An 18,250-nucleotide genomic window follows, 5' to 3' on the forward strand; every position below is an offset into this window, starting at 1 on the left:
GTAAGACTGTAAACCCGGCTAGCTTAATGGTGCTGCCAATAGACGGAACCCCTCACGATTGCTCAGAGGAGTGTAATAAATTTGTTAAAGCCCGACCTGATTTAGAAAACCAACCACTAAAAGAAGCAGAGCAGGTATTCTTTGTAGACGGATCATGTTTCCGAGACCAATGTGTAAATAAAGCTGGATACGCTGTAGTGTCCCTATCTGCGAACAATAAAACGTATCAGGTCGTTTCCTCTGCTTTCATCCCTCAGCCATGCTCTGCTCAACTGGTGGAAATTAAAGCATTAACAGCCGCTTGTAACCTCGGCGCAGGAAAAAGGTGCACGATATATACTGATTCATCATACGGATATGGGGTAATACATGTTTTCGGAACAATATGGGCGCAGAGAGGATTTTTGCGTACTGACGGGTCGCCAATTTCCCATGGACAAGCAATATCTGACCTCTTACATGCTATGACACTCCCATCAAAATTAGCTGTTGTAAAATGCCGTGCCCACAAGTCAGACTGGTCATTTGTTTCACAAGGCAATGCTGCAGCAGATGAAGCTGCAAAGAAAGCAGCCTTAGGACCTACTTGCAGTATGGTCCCAGTATTTACAGGAGACGTAGAATCGTGTGACACTGAATTAACTTTAAAAACCATTGCAGAAATGCAAAACTCAGCCCCTGCATATGAAAAAGCAATTTGGATAAGGCGCGGAGCAAAATTTGACCAAGATACTAATATTTGGCGTAATTGCGAAGGACTTTTTGTAGCACCTGCGTCATACCTTCCCATGTTAATAAAGTCCGCGCACGGAATTGATCACTGCGCCAGGGGGGAAATCCTGCGAACAATACGCTCAGAATGGTGGTCTCCTTATCTTGCTAGCCAGGTCGATAACTATCTATCAACATGTGAAATCTGTGGTCAATATAACATAAGAAAAGCATCAACAACACCTCTAGGACATATTCCTCAACCTATGGGCCCATTTAGACACTTAATGGATTTTGTAGACATGATAGAGCGCAAAAGTGGAAAAAGATACATTTTAGTTGTGGAAGACCGATTTAGTCGATGGGTAGAAGCTGCTCCAACTGCTAAAGCAGATGCAAAAACCGTAGCAAAATTTCTAGTCAGAGAAATAATTCCAAGATTTGGAATCCCAGATATATTGAGTTCGGATAATGGATCCCACTTTGTAAATGACATTATAAAACGTATCACAGAGGCTCTATGCATCACACACAAATTAGGATGCGTTTATCACCCTCAATCACAAGGAATGGTAGAACGTGCTAATGGAGTATTAAAAAACAAAATTGCCAAGATTTGTGCAAGCTCTAAATTATCTTGGATTGATGCGCTACCCCTAGCACTAATGAAGATGCGGTCTCAGACTAATCGCATGACACACTTAACTCCACATGAAATGCTTACCGGACAACCAATGTCTGTCCCCCACATTCGCACAACATATGATGGACCTGCTCTTGAACAACTTGAAAATGAAATGGAGAGTTACGTCAAACACTTAACGGATATTCATAAAGTTCTATTTTCACAGACTAACGCAGCAACTCACGGAGGAACAATTAACAAGAAAGGACTTCAATCAGCAGAAATAGGAGACTGGGTATATATCAAAGTATTTAAAAGAAAACACTGGGCACAAGGTCGCAGAGAAGGACCATACAAGGTGGTACTTGCTACTCCAACAGCCATCAAGGTAGTAGGTAAAGAGCACTGGTATCACTTAAATCACTGTTGCAAGGCAAAAGGTCCTAGAGACCTCCAAGCTCCACCAAAGGACATAGAAATCCCGTCGACAGAAAACAATTATTTCACCGACGATGATAGTGAAAATGAAGAACATGGTCCAGCACACCATACCCGAGCACGAGTAAAAGCCACACAACCAACAGCTTTATAAAGAAAGTGGAAAAATTCCACAACTCTGTCAAATTAGGATCTAAACAGCTACTAGAAATTATTTGGACATTGGTAACCATACACAACATACACAACCACACAGTAAAACACAGTAAATCCACCACCATGGACAGCAAAGCAGACTAAATCATGCTAACATACATGCATTAACATTAGCAATGGGTTTTATGTTTGGAACTGTCATCATGATAAGAATATTGTATATAGTACTAACAAACCCAGAACCCTTAAACCCGACCCGCAATGACTATCTGCCAAACATGAGTTATCGATATAAGCGAGCCGCTAATATGACTCGCAACCGCATTACCATTCCATACACAACAACATAGTTATTAATTTGGATTCTAGAAAATTGATCCACCTAAAAGAAACACTCCATCAACATGTAGAATGTGGAATGGCTATGCTAGTCCTAGGAAATGGAAAAACCATGGTGTCACCTTACAAAACACTAGTTGCTACATACCAAGCCCAAAGGTACAATCACTATATGACATTGTCATTAGAAACTAATTTCTTTATTATGACTGGTAAACCTAAAGGCAAACAGTGTCTAGGTTGGAAAAATGATATAGATGGCCAGATTTACACCCTAATAAATTCCAATACCCTAACTGCAGAAAAAGGAATCAAAGACTCAATAACGATTCAATTCAACTTTCAATGCATCAAAGTCGGATGTTGGCCTTTCGCTGAAACCAGCAACAACAAGTCTAAGAATATACCACCCGCACACTATGCCTTTACGGTATTCAGGCTAACAGCATATCAACTGGTAACCGATGTCATCACACCTCCAAAAGCGCATAATGCACACACCTATATAAACAATGGCTAACATACAGTGCCCTTAGTGTAACTAATGAAACATGCATTGTATGTCACGAAAGAAACAGTCGTCCTTTACTAGTTAAACCCACTAGAGGGCTAGATGAATGCTCTCAACCTCCCTATAACACCAAATTTCTATGCCCAATCGCCTGTCTGCTTGGAGCAGCGGCCAAACCGGCTGGTGCTGAATGGATGCGAAATTTAAGTACTAGCTGCACTTACTCACCATTGGACACTTTAGAAGAAGCACATCCTACTGTATACATAAAAGGCACAACGTCTTTACCATTGTGCCTATGTTCCAATGGGCTAATTCCAGTAGGAAATGCCTCTAAGCAATGTGAATCTGTAATGAATACCCGTAACACCCTAATCGCGACTAGCACTATATGTAATAGGAAATTAGACTACTCATGCACGGAATCAAGTAAAGCCTTTTTAATAATACCAAGCTTACACAGGGGTACCCGACCACTAGCTGATATCTTTTGGTATTGTGGAGAAAACCAGGTGCATCAAACATTACCAGATGGATGGTATGGTTGTTGTGCACCTGTATTGTTAGAAGGTAAAGTGCAAATAATACAGTTTGACTGGTCCAGACTACGACACAAACGCGACACTGATGATTGGACGCAATACTTACTTACAGACAATACTAGTGTTTTGCAAATTCAAAAATGGGCACCTGATCCAAATGTTAAAATCGATTGGTCTGGAACTCCAGTAGGGATTCCAGAGGAACACATTATAATGGATATGACAGGAACAGGACTCACAACTGGCATATTTCCCTGGTTTCAAATTGTATGTAATACTAAATGGATTAACTATGTATGGTACAATCAACAACGATTTATCAATTATACTATCTCTGCTTTAGACTTGGTTAAAGGACAATTGCATGCTACCACACTCATGGCAGTACAAAATCGATTTGCCATAGACATGATGAGAGCCCCAAATGAGGGAGTATGTGAGTTAATAGGAACCTCATGCTGTACACAAATCCCCCTACACACTGGCCCACATGGAGCTCTAACGTTAGTTATCGAAAGAATGAAAGCCCTACGAGATGAACATGTAAAAAATACTATTGAAACACATACAACGTGGACACCATGGTTTTTCTCAACTGACTGGAAAGCATACTTAATCAGAATAGGTACTATGATAGGAATAATCCTATTAGCCACATTACTAATAATCTGTTGTGAGAAGAAATTAATAAGAAGGTTAATTAGTAAACTCGGAAGTACTTTGCTAGGACAATACGTAATGTCAATACATGAAACGGAAACGCATGAATTACATGAATCACCTATTGAACATAGCTATGATACAATACCTAGTGAGAGGACTAGCATGGTCATGGAAAGAGTAGGGGAGAGCACACTGTAAACAAATAGCATAACTGTATAACTGTATAAACTGTATAACCAGTAAACAAATAACCATGTAAATATACATATCAAAGAATTTTCACACATATAGACAAAATATTGATGGAACTATAAACCTGATGAAATGTAAACTCTTGATTGAACTTGTGAACTTTTATTATGAAATTGTTTAGTATGTATGTAGTTTATTGTGTGCAGGACCAGAACTTTATCATGGCGACAGGAGGCAGAGACTGCCATCTCATTGTTGACATGTTCATGCATGAGTTGATCCACAAAGAATGCCAAAATGTGGGAGGAGACGCCATATGCTACGTCTGCCAACAAGCAAGACTACATCGCTCTGATACAAGTTTTGCACCTTGGAGAGGACAATACACACCGGATCGTAGCCTTACAGAGTTAAAACAATGGACTACGGTGCATGAGCTCCTTCGGCCTACTGAACTCCTACGTGACTTTGTAAATCTAATATTGAATCGAGACACGTAGGTAAACCGTAAGACTGTAACAAGATACTTCATAAAGACCACTCCTGAACTATGCCTTACCACAACTCAATGGTACTGCTTACGAACAGTATCTGTCTCTGAATATTATGAGACAGAAAATTATCAAGTATACTTAATCTCGGAAGACATTCGTCAATACCGGACATTTAACGTTGTCTCTTTCTCAATCAACGATTTTGAACTATGGAACTCTAACCCAAAGCAACAAGTCTGGTTGGCAAGCCTGCCAACAACCTCCCCAAATAGAACATTCACGCGAGATAACTCTGATCTGTACTATACCAATAAAAACAAAGCGGACTATGGATGCATAAAAAACATTTGGTCAACGCACGTAAGCAACTTGCCAACCTGGATGCATAAACGCTATCGTCGCTACCAACAATATCGTAGTCAGCAGGAACCATGCCATAATTATGTCCATAAAAAAAATTATATATAAATGTAAATTCACTGTAATCAAGTTAGGTATTAATGATTTTACTTTATAATCATTTTTTGATTTTTGTCTTAATGTTTTATTTTAAATATTTGATATCTGATATTTCGGTTTACAACTGGTTATGTGCTATAATGATCTGTGTTCATTACTATTGAGTCCTCTGACCAGATGCCAATGCATTGTCGAGTGTTAAACCACTGGCAGGGTAGGAATTTTTCCTCGAATTTAGCCTACCCCTGAGCAGAGAACCTAAAATTAGCTATAATTTCTCCTGATTACAAGGTAGAGACCACAAGGTCTATCCGAGAAAGGGAAGAAAAAGCAATCGTTAAAGGTATCAATTCTATTATAAATGTGTGTATAATCTAGAACTTGTTACTAGAGCTCCTCCTTAATCATGGAATAGGTGGGAATGTGGAAAAAATTGAGTAAAGCCATATTCATGGCTTTCAGGGGGGAATGTGGAAAAAAATTATTGAACTATAATTGAAGTTGAGTGGAAGGTACCAAATACCCAGAAGGCCTTAGTTCAAGAGGCCTTAATTCTCGCAGCCTGCACGACAAATTGAGAAAGTGAGAAAAACATGCAGGCAGAAGGCAGGAGTTAGATAATAGAGCAATAAGATAAGAAAACTAACATCAGGAAAAATAATAACCTGTAATCTTTAATAATTATACTAATAATATTTACTACGTTTACGCTTAAGATGATTAACGATGGTTGGGTAATGTAAATTAAAGAAAATGTGCAAAGTGTGACCCAAGAACAACCCGTACACACAGAGTGCAAAAAGTTGTGCAACTTTATTGAAATGGAAAATTCAGAAAGTGCAGGCAGTGATCCAAAATATAAAAATAAACTTTCGGTTCTGCTTTAATTGGGACAAAGTGCAAAAAAGCCAGACTTCTGCTTTGAAAAACAGATAAACAAGATCAGATTTATCAAATTGTTAACAAAATATAAGAAGTATATCAGGTGAAGTAAAAAGTAAATTAATGATCTTCAGCGGTATCCTCATCCTCAGAAGAATAATGATAACGAACTGGAGAGGTGGGATTGAGGCTGACGGTGGGTGAAGATGGAGGAGAAGCAGGGGTGGAACACCGGTGGACCTGTAGTAAGGTCCCACTGGGGAACGTCGTGGTGGAGAGAGGGCCTCAATCCCTGCAATCACAATTTCCAGGTGGCGGACTAGGCCCATCAGTGCTCGAATCAGACGCAAATTGTGACGATTTGGGTAAGGGAAGGTGTAGCCACCTGCTCTCAGAAGGAATCTTAGACGAGAAGATGTACGAGAAGAGCGCTGCCTGCGAACTAGAACAATAAATATTTTAGAACAATAAATAATAAAAAAATATATATATATTAAATAAATATATGAAACAAATGCACTTTGCACATATTAAAAAACAATATAACAAAACAAAGCATACTGCAACATGCACAACTAAAAAAAATAATTACTACTTTACCAACCAGTAACCAAATTGAACGAATATTGTAATATACACAATAATAATTTATATATATGTATACATGTAATCACGTAATCTTGATTTTAGTAGTGTAAGTTCAAAACTGGCAAATAATCATGCAATGATCAGAATAATGTGATTGTTTAAACTAACCTTATATTCCCACTAATATGGGAATAGTAAGTAAACAAAAATTAAATACTAACTAACAAACATGATCAATTGATTGAATTAATCTGATTAAAGTCATTTCAATACTTTAATCAGATTTAAGCTGATTAAATATACCTCAATGCTTATCTCAGTTAAAATATAAAGGAAAAAAATCATTAAAATAGTCTGTTAAATTAATTAGTTATAAGCATAATCTAAATGAATACCCAGAACATATGTTAAAGTACTAATAGACAAATAATTTCTATAAATGTCTCTAAAATAGCTAAAGTCTCTAAAATATATAATGGACAGTTAAAAACAAATAAGACAAAATATACTGTGATGAGAATAATAAAAAATTAAATATAATTATGAAAATAACACACTTACACATCTTGATGAGGAAATTTCAGAAAAATTGATTGCGGCTTCAACAAAACCTCAAGTCACCAGCGGTGGTCAATGGTCTGGTCAAGAAAAAGGAACAAACCAAATTTTCTCCAAAAAAGGGAAAGCAGAAGACTTCTTAGGCCCAGACTTAAATAAATATGAGATGAAAAAAAAAGGAAAAAGGGAGATTACGCAATTGGGAGGCGCTACATCAACCTAACCTAGGCAAAATTGGCTTACATCTAATAAATATTAAGTGATTTCTTGACTTAAGGAGGAGCAAACAATGATGTAAGTGTTAAATGAAGGTATATAAACCATGTAAAATTAGGGAAGTTGGAGGAGGTGAGAGATAGACAGCTTCGCAGTTTGTCTGTCTTTTGTCTGGCTGGCCCAGTGCTGTCCATTTACTTTTGGCTGCAATAAACTCTTTTGCTATTTCAGTGCTTGAGTAGTTATTGATTTTGTTTTGGAAATTTGGCAACTCATTATGTCATCATCACAAAGTATTGAAATGTGTTACGTTGTTGCGTTGAGTGACTTTCTGACTCTTTGTCACTATTTGTATGAGCACTTTATGTTGTCTCTTTTTTTAATATAGAACTTTTTTTTGTTAACTTAAAAATGTCAACCTGTCTTGTCTTAGCCAGTTGGCTATTCAGGACACTTAGTAAGCTAGTTAGTTTTTGTTCATTTATATTGTTAATTTATGTTGGATGTAGGAGGAAGGTGGTTTTGTTTCACTGTGTACTAAACTGTATATGGTTAAAAAGAAAAGAAAATCCTACTTGAACTTGGTACCACACATAAAGCAAACAACAAGCTAAAGACCCATGTTTTGGCACGCCCCATTCCTGGGATGCTGGGGTCCAGTTCGATGTGTCTCTCCACTACAGAAACATTAGCTCACACCGTCCCAAGGCTGACCCTCCATCAGAAGTACTCAGGCCGATTGGAGCAGGCGGACGTCTGTAAGCCACCATTTCCCCATGGTTCTTCTCTTCTGTCCCTGCTCACCGCTTACTGAAGGAATCCTTATTATTTTCTTCTATAAACAATGTAAAGTTTTTTTCTGTATTTATATAATTATTATATTCTTATTTTATATTTATTAAAATGTTTTCTTATTTGTACTGCATTTTTTAAAATTATTATAGTCATATTCTTAGTTTGAATACTCTACTTTTTTTTATGTTTAAGTCATGGGAGGTTGTAAAAGCATTTCTCCTGAATATCCTATTGTACTTGGCTGTGTATGTGACAAATTAAATTTGAATTTCATTTGAAACAAAAATTCACCTAAATTAACATCATCTATTATATAAACGTCATGTTCGCAACTTCTGTCATTCATATTGCTTCCTTTTTAACTGTATTTAAAAACATAAGCGTGTAAATCTGCTTTCACATAAAGTGAAAATCAAATTTCTCGTAATGACTTATTATGAACGTGTAGAAAACTTCATGTAATGGAAACTTTTGGATTACCTGACCGAGGTGGTTTACTGATTGTATTGTAAACAATGACGTGTGTAATTCTAATTCATTATTAGTGTGTCAAACAATACTTCTCAGAACTTTATTTCACTTAACAATGTACAAGTGTTTGTACAGATCTTGCAAGATCTCTGGGATTCTGAGCTTGAACAATGTGTAGAACTCGCATGCTTTGTGCATCCGATACCAATAATAATAATCAATAATAATTATAACAAATAATCGATATTAGTGCTTTAAGTAATAAGTTCTTTCACTCTAATTTATTATATTTTAAATTAAATGCCTAAAGTGTACTTTTTTAAACATTCTTTTTCACTGTGTTGACAATTCGTCACAACAAATTTGATTGCACATTAAACAAAAATAAATATGTCATAAGTTTAAATTTCTAGAACATGAATGTCAATTAAAAGAAATACTTGTTCCATGTTTACATAATGACAAAAATGTTAATTTAATGTATATTATAAATGTCTTTAAGAGAATTTGTACAGACTTCATCAAACAAATACATTATTTATTGATGTGCTTGTGAAAAAAAAATCTAACGTATATGACCGTTATGCCGCCTTCATGCCCAAAACCTTGTTAAAGCAATTTTTTTTTTTTTTTTATAAAGAATTATTATTGTTAAAGAAACAAGCATTTGTGGGCCGCAGCTTATAATGAAAGACTTAACATAATATGATAAGCCTGTGGCTTACCTGAATGATACCCATGAAGCAGAACTGAATTAGACCTCTGTCCAAATATGCACCATCAAACAAACCACGGTCCTTCAGATCAACAAACAGAGAGATGTAAAACTCCATTGATTCCCTCCTGAGAAACCCCCACCAAATGTTCTATTCGTTGATTTGCTGTGCTTGACCCTTCAATGTAGCACTCAATAACAGAGCCGTCGTGAATGTTGCGACAGAAAAAAGGTTGAAAGTCTCTGACTTTAATATTCTCTGTGCCCCGGTCGCCTCTGACAATTCTTGGACAACCACCTAATCTCTCGACTGCCTCCATGTAGTAGCCTCCAATGATTTTTGGATCACTGCTGGTAGTAAATGCATTCATCCAGATGATTTTTCTGGAAGACCCGTCAATACAGCCATTGATACAGATACCAAATGGTTTCAGTTTGTCATAAAAGTCCAAGTGCTAAATATAATTAGGCCCTTTTGCAAAATAGTTTCGGAGATGGAGCCGTCTCCTTCTTCTGAGTTCAACGCTGCGTGAGCTTAGTTCTTGTAGAATTATGCGTATGTCTTCTTTTTTGACGTGTAATCCATTCTCTTTGCATTTAGTGTACATCCACCTATACCCGTGGAGTTGGCCAGATGTTTGTAATTGTTCATGAATGAAATCAATTACCAGATCTAAGCTTGTGTATCCCTTGGGCCGAAACAGGTTACAAGACTTCAAAATTCATTTTAAATGTCTTTCGGAGACAATATTATGGTGACTTGCAAGTAAAGTAGCAATATCCTTATAATGAAGTCCCAGGTTAAAATATATCCAGCAATATTAGCAATATTTCAGCACAGAAACACCCACCAAAATACTTTCTGGTGCTCACCAATTAATATCTGGCGCGCACCAGATACTTTCTGGTGCTCACCAGTTAGTATCTGGTACGCACCAGATACAGGAAAAAATATATAAATCACCTATGTCCCTTTAGGGGCTCCGTAATGCAGTTTTAGCATCAGCAGTATAATTTCAGCATCAGCAGCCAAAAAGTCAAAAGAATGATAAAATATAGAATAAATGTTGAAAAATATATTTTTTTATTCTTTTTCACATTTTGATCAAGAAATACGCTTTATTTCAGCATCAGCAGCCTTAAGGTCAAATGAATGATCATTTTCAACCCATTCATGAATTTTGGCAAACAAGATGAAAAGTTAATTTTTTGTTATTGTTTTTAAGATTTTGAGCATGAAAACTGTATATGAACTTTTGATTGTATGTTTTACAATGACCATGCATGAGTTGTGTGAGAAAACCGCTTTCCTGAGCTCGTACAGTGCTAAGAACGCAGGAAACGCTTTATCTCCGCTAAATGGTCATTTCCACAACATTCTTGCATTGTGGCATACATGTTGAAAAACAACTTTTTCATTATTCTTTTTCACATTTTGATGCTTAAAAATAAAAACAAGTAATGTTTTACTTAATTATCTATTAGTTGTGTGAGAAACTGAGCTTGTACAGTGCTAAGAACGCAGGAAACGCTTTTTAGGAAATATTTAATTCTTAGTGTGTTTCATGATATTCTGTGTGCGTGAGAACAGAGTGTCTTTCTTTACCACGACACAAGCTGAACTTTCAATAAACACATTCTATAGTAGTTTATGTTAAAGGTCGTAAAACTGATGAACGCTCGTAAATGCAGAGTTACTGCTAAATGTATGTTCTTCTTTACCTTATCTTTTAAAAGCATTCCAGACTGGATGTAAACACTCCTGCATCCACCTTTTCTTTGGTTCTTTGTGTGTGAGCGTATATATACTCCTGTCTCCCACAATAAACTTGGAACGTCTCCCTGAACACTGACTTGTGTGCTTCATTGAGGGGTTCCCTGAGCTCAGGCGGGACAGCAGAATACAGGCGGAGCACTGAGTAGACCAAAGGGGCTCTACCAAAATTCAAGAAATCCTTACACGCTTTATCTCAGCTTAAAAAGGCAAAAAATCTAATAAATGATCATTTCCACAACATTCATGCATTTTGGCATACATGTTGAAAAACAACTTTTGTTATTGTTTTTAAGATTTTGACCATGAAAACTGTATATAAACTCGTTTTGTATGTTTTACGATGACCATGCATTAGTTGTGTGAGAAAACCACTTTTCTAAGCTCGTACAGCGCTAAGAACGCAGCAAACGCTTAATCACGCAAAGTTTTGATGATCTCATGAATCAGCAAGCGCTGTCTTGCTATTTTATGGATTATTATTTATGTATTTATAAATACATCTGGATTCTCAACATCTCATCGAACTAAAAGCACGTTTCACATTCGCCTAATTAAACAGGAGATCAAATACAATTACAGAAACAAGTACACGCACACTACACACAGTACCCAGACACTCCACATCCTGCACAGACCCACACTGTACATGCATACTACACACACACACACACACAAAAACACAAAATCTTCGTATTTATCACATACAGTACACATCCTAAGCACACACATGTGCACACACACTTTACACACACACACACACACACACAGACACAAATACAAAAACAAACCTAAAAAATACTTATTCATTACATACAGTGCACATCCTAAACACACCCGTAGACACACACACACAGACAGATAAAAAAACAAAACACATTCATCAGACCTTATACGCATACTACACAAACAATGTCCTGCTCAAGCCCCTGTGCCATTACAGTCACAATGAAAATTATAAAGACATGTCCAGCCATGATGATGGCTTCAACTCAATAGAAAAATCGGTAGACGACAGCCAAATTGTCTGCACAGACCAGCTCCTAAGATCTTTGTGGTGTGTATTGGGCCTGGGTTTTTGCGCTAATCCCTTGAAAATATCTCCTATTTCCACCTGTTTGTAAACACTGGCATGTGATTGGTTCAGATAGCACAACATACGTCATCCACATGCTTTTTATTTCTATGCCACAAGGGTGGGTCCTAGGAAAGGTCATGGCAGACAGCAGCGATAAACTAAACCAGGGGTTTAGGGTTAGTTCCAGGAATACAGACACATCCTGAACACACACACACTTACCACACATACTTATGACAGACACAAAAACACATCCTACACATCCTATACATCCTACAATCACACATACTGCACACACACACACACACACACACACACACACACACACACACTGCATACATATATACAAATCCTACAGACAGACATACAAATCGTAAACACACACACACACCCACACACACACACACACATCACGTATCCTATGAATCATACACAAATGATGACCTATCCAAGCACCTGAGCCATTACAGTCACCACCAAACGTCGTCCACATTAAATGACTGCTAGCAATGGCGGATTAGAAAGACACGTCCAAACATGACGATGACCTAACCTTAAGCCATATTTGTTTAAGAGGTCTTAGCGTGCTGAAAAGGCACATATGTTATGATGTGCATCTAAGTGGCGATGGCGCTGTTACATTCGCCTCCAAACTCAGCCTACATTGAGTGACAGCTAGGAATGGTGCTCCAAAAAGACGTCCAGCCATGACGATGCATGTCATATTTGTGCACAAGTTGTGAGGTGCGCACAAGTGGCGATGGCACAGGGGCTTGGGCTAGCTCATCGTAGCTTGTAACTATTTTTCTTCCTTTTTCATAGGCTTCATGGCCCACTTCTTGGTTTTTACATTCCTTAGGGGCTTGCTCTGGGAACATGGGTAGATGGTAACAAAATTGGCTGCAGATTGATTGTAGGAAAAGACCCTAGGATCTTTGTGGGGGAAGGGAGCAAGTTTTTTTGGCCCTAACTCCTTGAGAATACCTCCTATAAGTCCACCTGTTTGTGAAACACTGGGGATTGTGTTTGTGAGTGGTTGAGATAGCTCAGACTTTATGACTCTATCTGCTTAACAAAATGGCACACATATTTCATGAATTTTCACTAACGTTCTGCAGCCTACTATGAAACGCTCACCTCCTAGAGCCCTTCGGCCGTCTCCATGTGATTTAAATTTTTGTAGCACAAGGGGCCTCCTAGCAGGAATACACACCATGGCTAGACTGGCCATAGGGCATACCGGGCATTTGCCCGGTGGGCCGATGGTGATTTTCGTCTTTTGTGGGCCGGCCGCCGATGTTTTTTTTTTGTTGTTGTTTGTTTTTTGTAACGTTATAAACTATTAAAGGCGGCGGATTGGCCAATTGGTCATGATTAACTCTGGGCTGGACCAATTACAGCCGAGGAGGTCAGATGCACCCTTCCCTTTGCAACGGCTCAGCAATCACATATCATTGCTGAACAAAAATGGAGAACAAAAAACGCAAAGGAGCAGGAGGAGCCGAAAAAATTAGGGCCAAAAAGAAACTAGCCCTTCAGGCAGATGCTGCCAAATGTGCTAAAATATCACAGTTGTTTGGTGGCTATAGTGGAGCTTTCACTTCAGTAAAATTAGCAAGTGATGAAGGCCAGCAGCCGCAGATTGAAGAGGGAAAGGGGAGGCAGGAGGAGGAGAGACCCGAGGCGGCCGCAGGGCCAAGTGGCAGAACTGAACTTGAGGTGGCCCAAGTAAAACCAAGTAAAACCATAAAAAAACTTATAAACCAAGTAGGTGTAGCTTATTTTCGTTGTGCTTGCTAACTTTTTACAGTCAGTTACAATAACTCCTACTGTGTACTAGTTAGCATGATGACAGAGTTTCTATGCTGGTGCTATGATGTTACTGAGAGTGAATTATTGATAAGGTTAGTTAGTATGGGTTGCCAAACGTAAAAAACATAATCGTCCCGTATTCAGAGAAAATATTGCGCGTTACGTATTGAGGTGAAAAGGAACGCGATTTGTCCTGTATTTCAGCTAGAATGAAAAAACAAACAAACAAACAAAAAAAACACAAAGCTGGAGTTATGTGTCTTTACGTTGCACAGCTGCCTCGGCTTCTCTCATTCTCTCCCTCTCCTTCTCCTGTTGATCAGCTGATCGGTTTATCAGCTGTTTGCTGGAGCCACAGCCATAAAAGCTGCTAGTCATGATCGGTTTGGATATGTGAGAGAGAAACATAAAGGTGAAACCAGGAGATGTCCTTATTGAATCATCAGAGTTGAACAGGTGATTGAGAAACAGGTTTATCTTTTAGGTGACATGAATAAGTTGAAGGGAAGTTATGAACTGTTTCTGAGAGACAAATAACACCAGGATCCTTTTCTACATAGCTGACAGCTGGTAACTGTGCAGGGGCGGGTCTAGCAAAGTTTTGCCAAGGGGCCAGGTAGGGCATTAACAAGGAAAGGGGGGCACAAAGAAATACTTTTTTTTCTTATTCTCAGTTTAAATGTCTAGCTTTTAAATAATTATCTGAATCTTACAACAAAAGTGGTCATTTGATTTTAAATGTATAGAAATCCATTATCGTTTATAGTAAATATTAAGTCTAAATAATATTAAGTCTCTGTAAGCCCAGTAAGCTTACCATCTGTGCAGTCTGAAATTATGTCAAAGAAAGATGTTGAATCTATTTAATTATTGTAGAAAAATAATTGATTTCTGTGCATTTGTGTTATGATCTAGCTGGTTGTGGCAGCCCAGGTCTCTGGATGACACTCCAGTGATCGTGATCTCTGTGTTTTGTTGTGTTGTCAGTTCTTGTGCCATGTGCTCTATGTTTACATACCTGTCCCCCTCAAAACAACGAGCAATCAGAGTCCAAAGGGAAAAGCAAAGGCAATAATCCAAACGTGAGCAAGGGTCAGCAACGATAAATCCAATAGAGTACAGAAAACAAGGAAACGGGTGGAAACATGAAAACAAAGAAAACGCGAAGAGCAGTGCAACGACATACAAGCATACATGAAGTGTTAACATCCGACAATGAACTTGAGACAGGGAGTGACACAAATACACAGACCAATCAAAGACTAAAGACAATACAACTGGGAAAGACAGCTGGCAGATAATCAAACACTAATGACAGGGGGGGTCACAAACGAGGCAGAGACATGAGGGGACAGGTATGTAAACATAGAGCACATGGCACAAGAACTGACAACACAACAAAACACAGATCACGATCGCTGCAGTGTCATCCAGAGACCTGGGCTGCCACAACCAGCTAGATCGTAACAATTTGTTTTACACGTGCATTAAATTAAAGTTGATTACATCGATTAAGCATCATGAGGTGGGGGGTGGTTCTCTATTATTTTTATTTTTTTTCCTGGAAGTTGGCAACCCTATTAGTTAGGTATATGTAATTATTAAATAGGTTGTTTAATGTTTGAGTGTTCATTATTGATATAGTGCACTACGCAGAAACCAACTTAGAAACCAAATGATTTGGCTAGAATTCATCATAAACCCTCTACACTTGTAGATATAGTTTAGATAGATTCAAATTAGGATTCACCAGATGCGATGCTGCACATTAACATAAAAGTTGCTTGGATTTTTAAGTAGCCTAACTACTTTAATGTTTTTTTTATTGATAAGTTGAGTTTTTATTTTATTCTTTTTAATGCTAAAATGTATCAGCAAAATCTTGTGAATGATAATTGCCTGTAATTTTACAAGGATACAAAGAACCTTTGCATGTTCTTGGTACGAAATTAAGATTCAGGTCCCGGTATAATAATAATAATAATAATAATAATAATAATTATAATAATAAGGCTTGGCTTGATACCGGGAGCTTGAGAAGCCGCTGCACTGTTGTGCACTGCCATGTTATTATTTAGTGTCTGCGTGTTTCCAAACAATTTTAAATATTTTTGGACCTTGATGTTATAAGTTATAACTATGGTATGATATGGGGCCACCCTACTTGTAAGCTTTAATAGTTAAAGGTTAAAAATAAACATATTGCATTTGGTACGTTATTGTTATATTTTTTAATATATATATATAATTTATGTTTGATATTATTAAACAGTAATTAGGCAATTTTATCACTGATTATTGTAATGCAGTCTTTGGTCACCTTGTTATTGAGGAACTCAATAACAAAAAAAAAATTGTGCCAATCCTTACGTTACACCAGGTTGATCCATCATCACAAGTAGAGAAGGCTGTGACAGAGGAGACAGAAGAGCAAAAGAGAGAAATGCAAGAGCAGGAGAGAGAAATGGAGCAAGAGAAAGAGATTGAGCAAGAGAGAGAGTTGGAAGAGCAGGAGAGAGAGATGGAGCAAGAAGAGAGAGTAATGCAAGAGCAGAAGAGAGAGATGCAAGAGCAGGAGAGAGCGATAGAGCAAGAGAGAGAAATAAAAGAGCAGGAGAGAGAAATGGAGCAAGAGAAAGGTATTGGACAAGAAAGAGTTAGAAGAGCAGGAGAGAAAGAGCCAGGGTATAGATTACTTTGCTTGACCTGACCCCGCCATATTACAGGCATTCTTAGATTACCATCCACAGCAGAACAGCAGTAATGCAGTTGTGATGAGGGTGTTCAGCCGTAAAGATGGCACCAGCAGGAAGTGGCTTACTTATTGCAAAGAACGCCATTTATTGTTCTGCTTTGTGTGTCTGGTATTTACAAGGCGGACTTACACCCGCGCATTTATAACAGGCATGAGTGACTGGCGACATGTACATATGCACACAGAGGAGCATGAAAAGAGCACCAGACCTGTGCTGAAGCTTTTTTCTTAAGGTGCTCAAAAGGCAACATCAACAGCTTGTTTGCTGGCAGTCCGTTGTCACCTCACAGAGCAGAAGTGAAAAAGAGACGGCAAGTTGTGGACGTGGTCAAAGTACTAGGGAAGAGGGGACTCAGCTATAGGCATGTGGAGAATGAGGCTGCATACACTTTGGGTGATAACACTATCGATCATGGTAACTATCTGGAACTGATTGTGTTATTAGGCAAGCATGATCTGTGCCTTAGAGAACATTTGAATGATTGCATTGTGTCATGATCTCGGGTCAAAGAAATGGACGCAAAATGCAGGTATGAGTTGAAAACACACGTGAGTCTTTTTATTTTATCATTTTGGGGTAAACTTTCCCCACTTATGTTGATCTCTTCGTAAATGAGGATGATAGAAACAGAACCAAATAAACACAAACATAAACAAACAAAAAAGACAGCCTCCTCAGGCTGGGTCTGCAGGCGGGTACGAATACACAAAAGCTGAAACAGTAAACTAATAGTAATGTCACGTGGGCTCTATGCTGCGCTTGGCTGGCGACTTGACCGTGACCTTGGCCCTGCTGCCTGTTCACAACAGGCCTTACCCAGATCCTGCAGACTCTGCTTAATCCTGAGGAGGAGATAGGAGATAGCTGTGAGGTTGGGACAACACGTGCACAACAAACATAATAATAACTGTGAAAGGACAAGACACTACGGGTTCGGCTGGCTTAAATAAGGACACACAGGGGAGAGACACAGGTGTACATCATTTGTGATTAAGTGAAGACATACCAACGTAGACACACTAGGGGGAGACAAAGCCTCGGCTCAATAATCCGGGGAACCGGATCTCACTCCCCGGACTGTGGTGGCACAGGTGTGACACATTGAGAAAAGCAAGAAGTTGCATCAGTCCAGTGGATCAAGAGGTAGAGAGTCTCTCATCACCCTACTCTCCAAAACAACAGTCAACTCAATGATTGATGCAGTTGGCCATCTCATTCAAGAGAGCATCACCAGCGATGTCCAGAGAGCTGGGATGTTCTCTGTTCAGCTGGACACAACCCAAGACATCACAGGTTATGATCAGTGTTCAGTAATTATCAGGTATGTTACTGAGGCTGTGCAGGAGAGGCTTGTCTCCATAGTGAGGTGTGAAGCATCCACGGGGCAGTACTTTGTAAACTTGCTTTATGGAGTTTTAGAGCATCTGAATCTGGACAAGGCCATGTGCATTGAGAATGCAACAGATGGTGCTTCA

Source organism: Clarias gariepinus, chromosome 25, assembly GCF_024256425.1.
Source record: "Clarias gariepinus isolate MV-2021 ecotype Netherlands chromosome 25, CGAR_prim_01v2, whole genome shotgun sequence".
In the NCBI taxonomy this organism is placed as follows: domain Eukaryota; kingdom Metazoa; phylum Chordata; class Actinopteri; order Siluriformes; family Clariidae; genus Clarias; species Clarias gariepinus.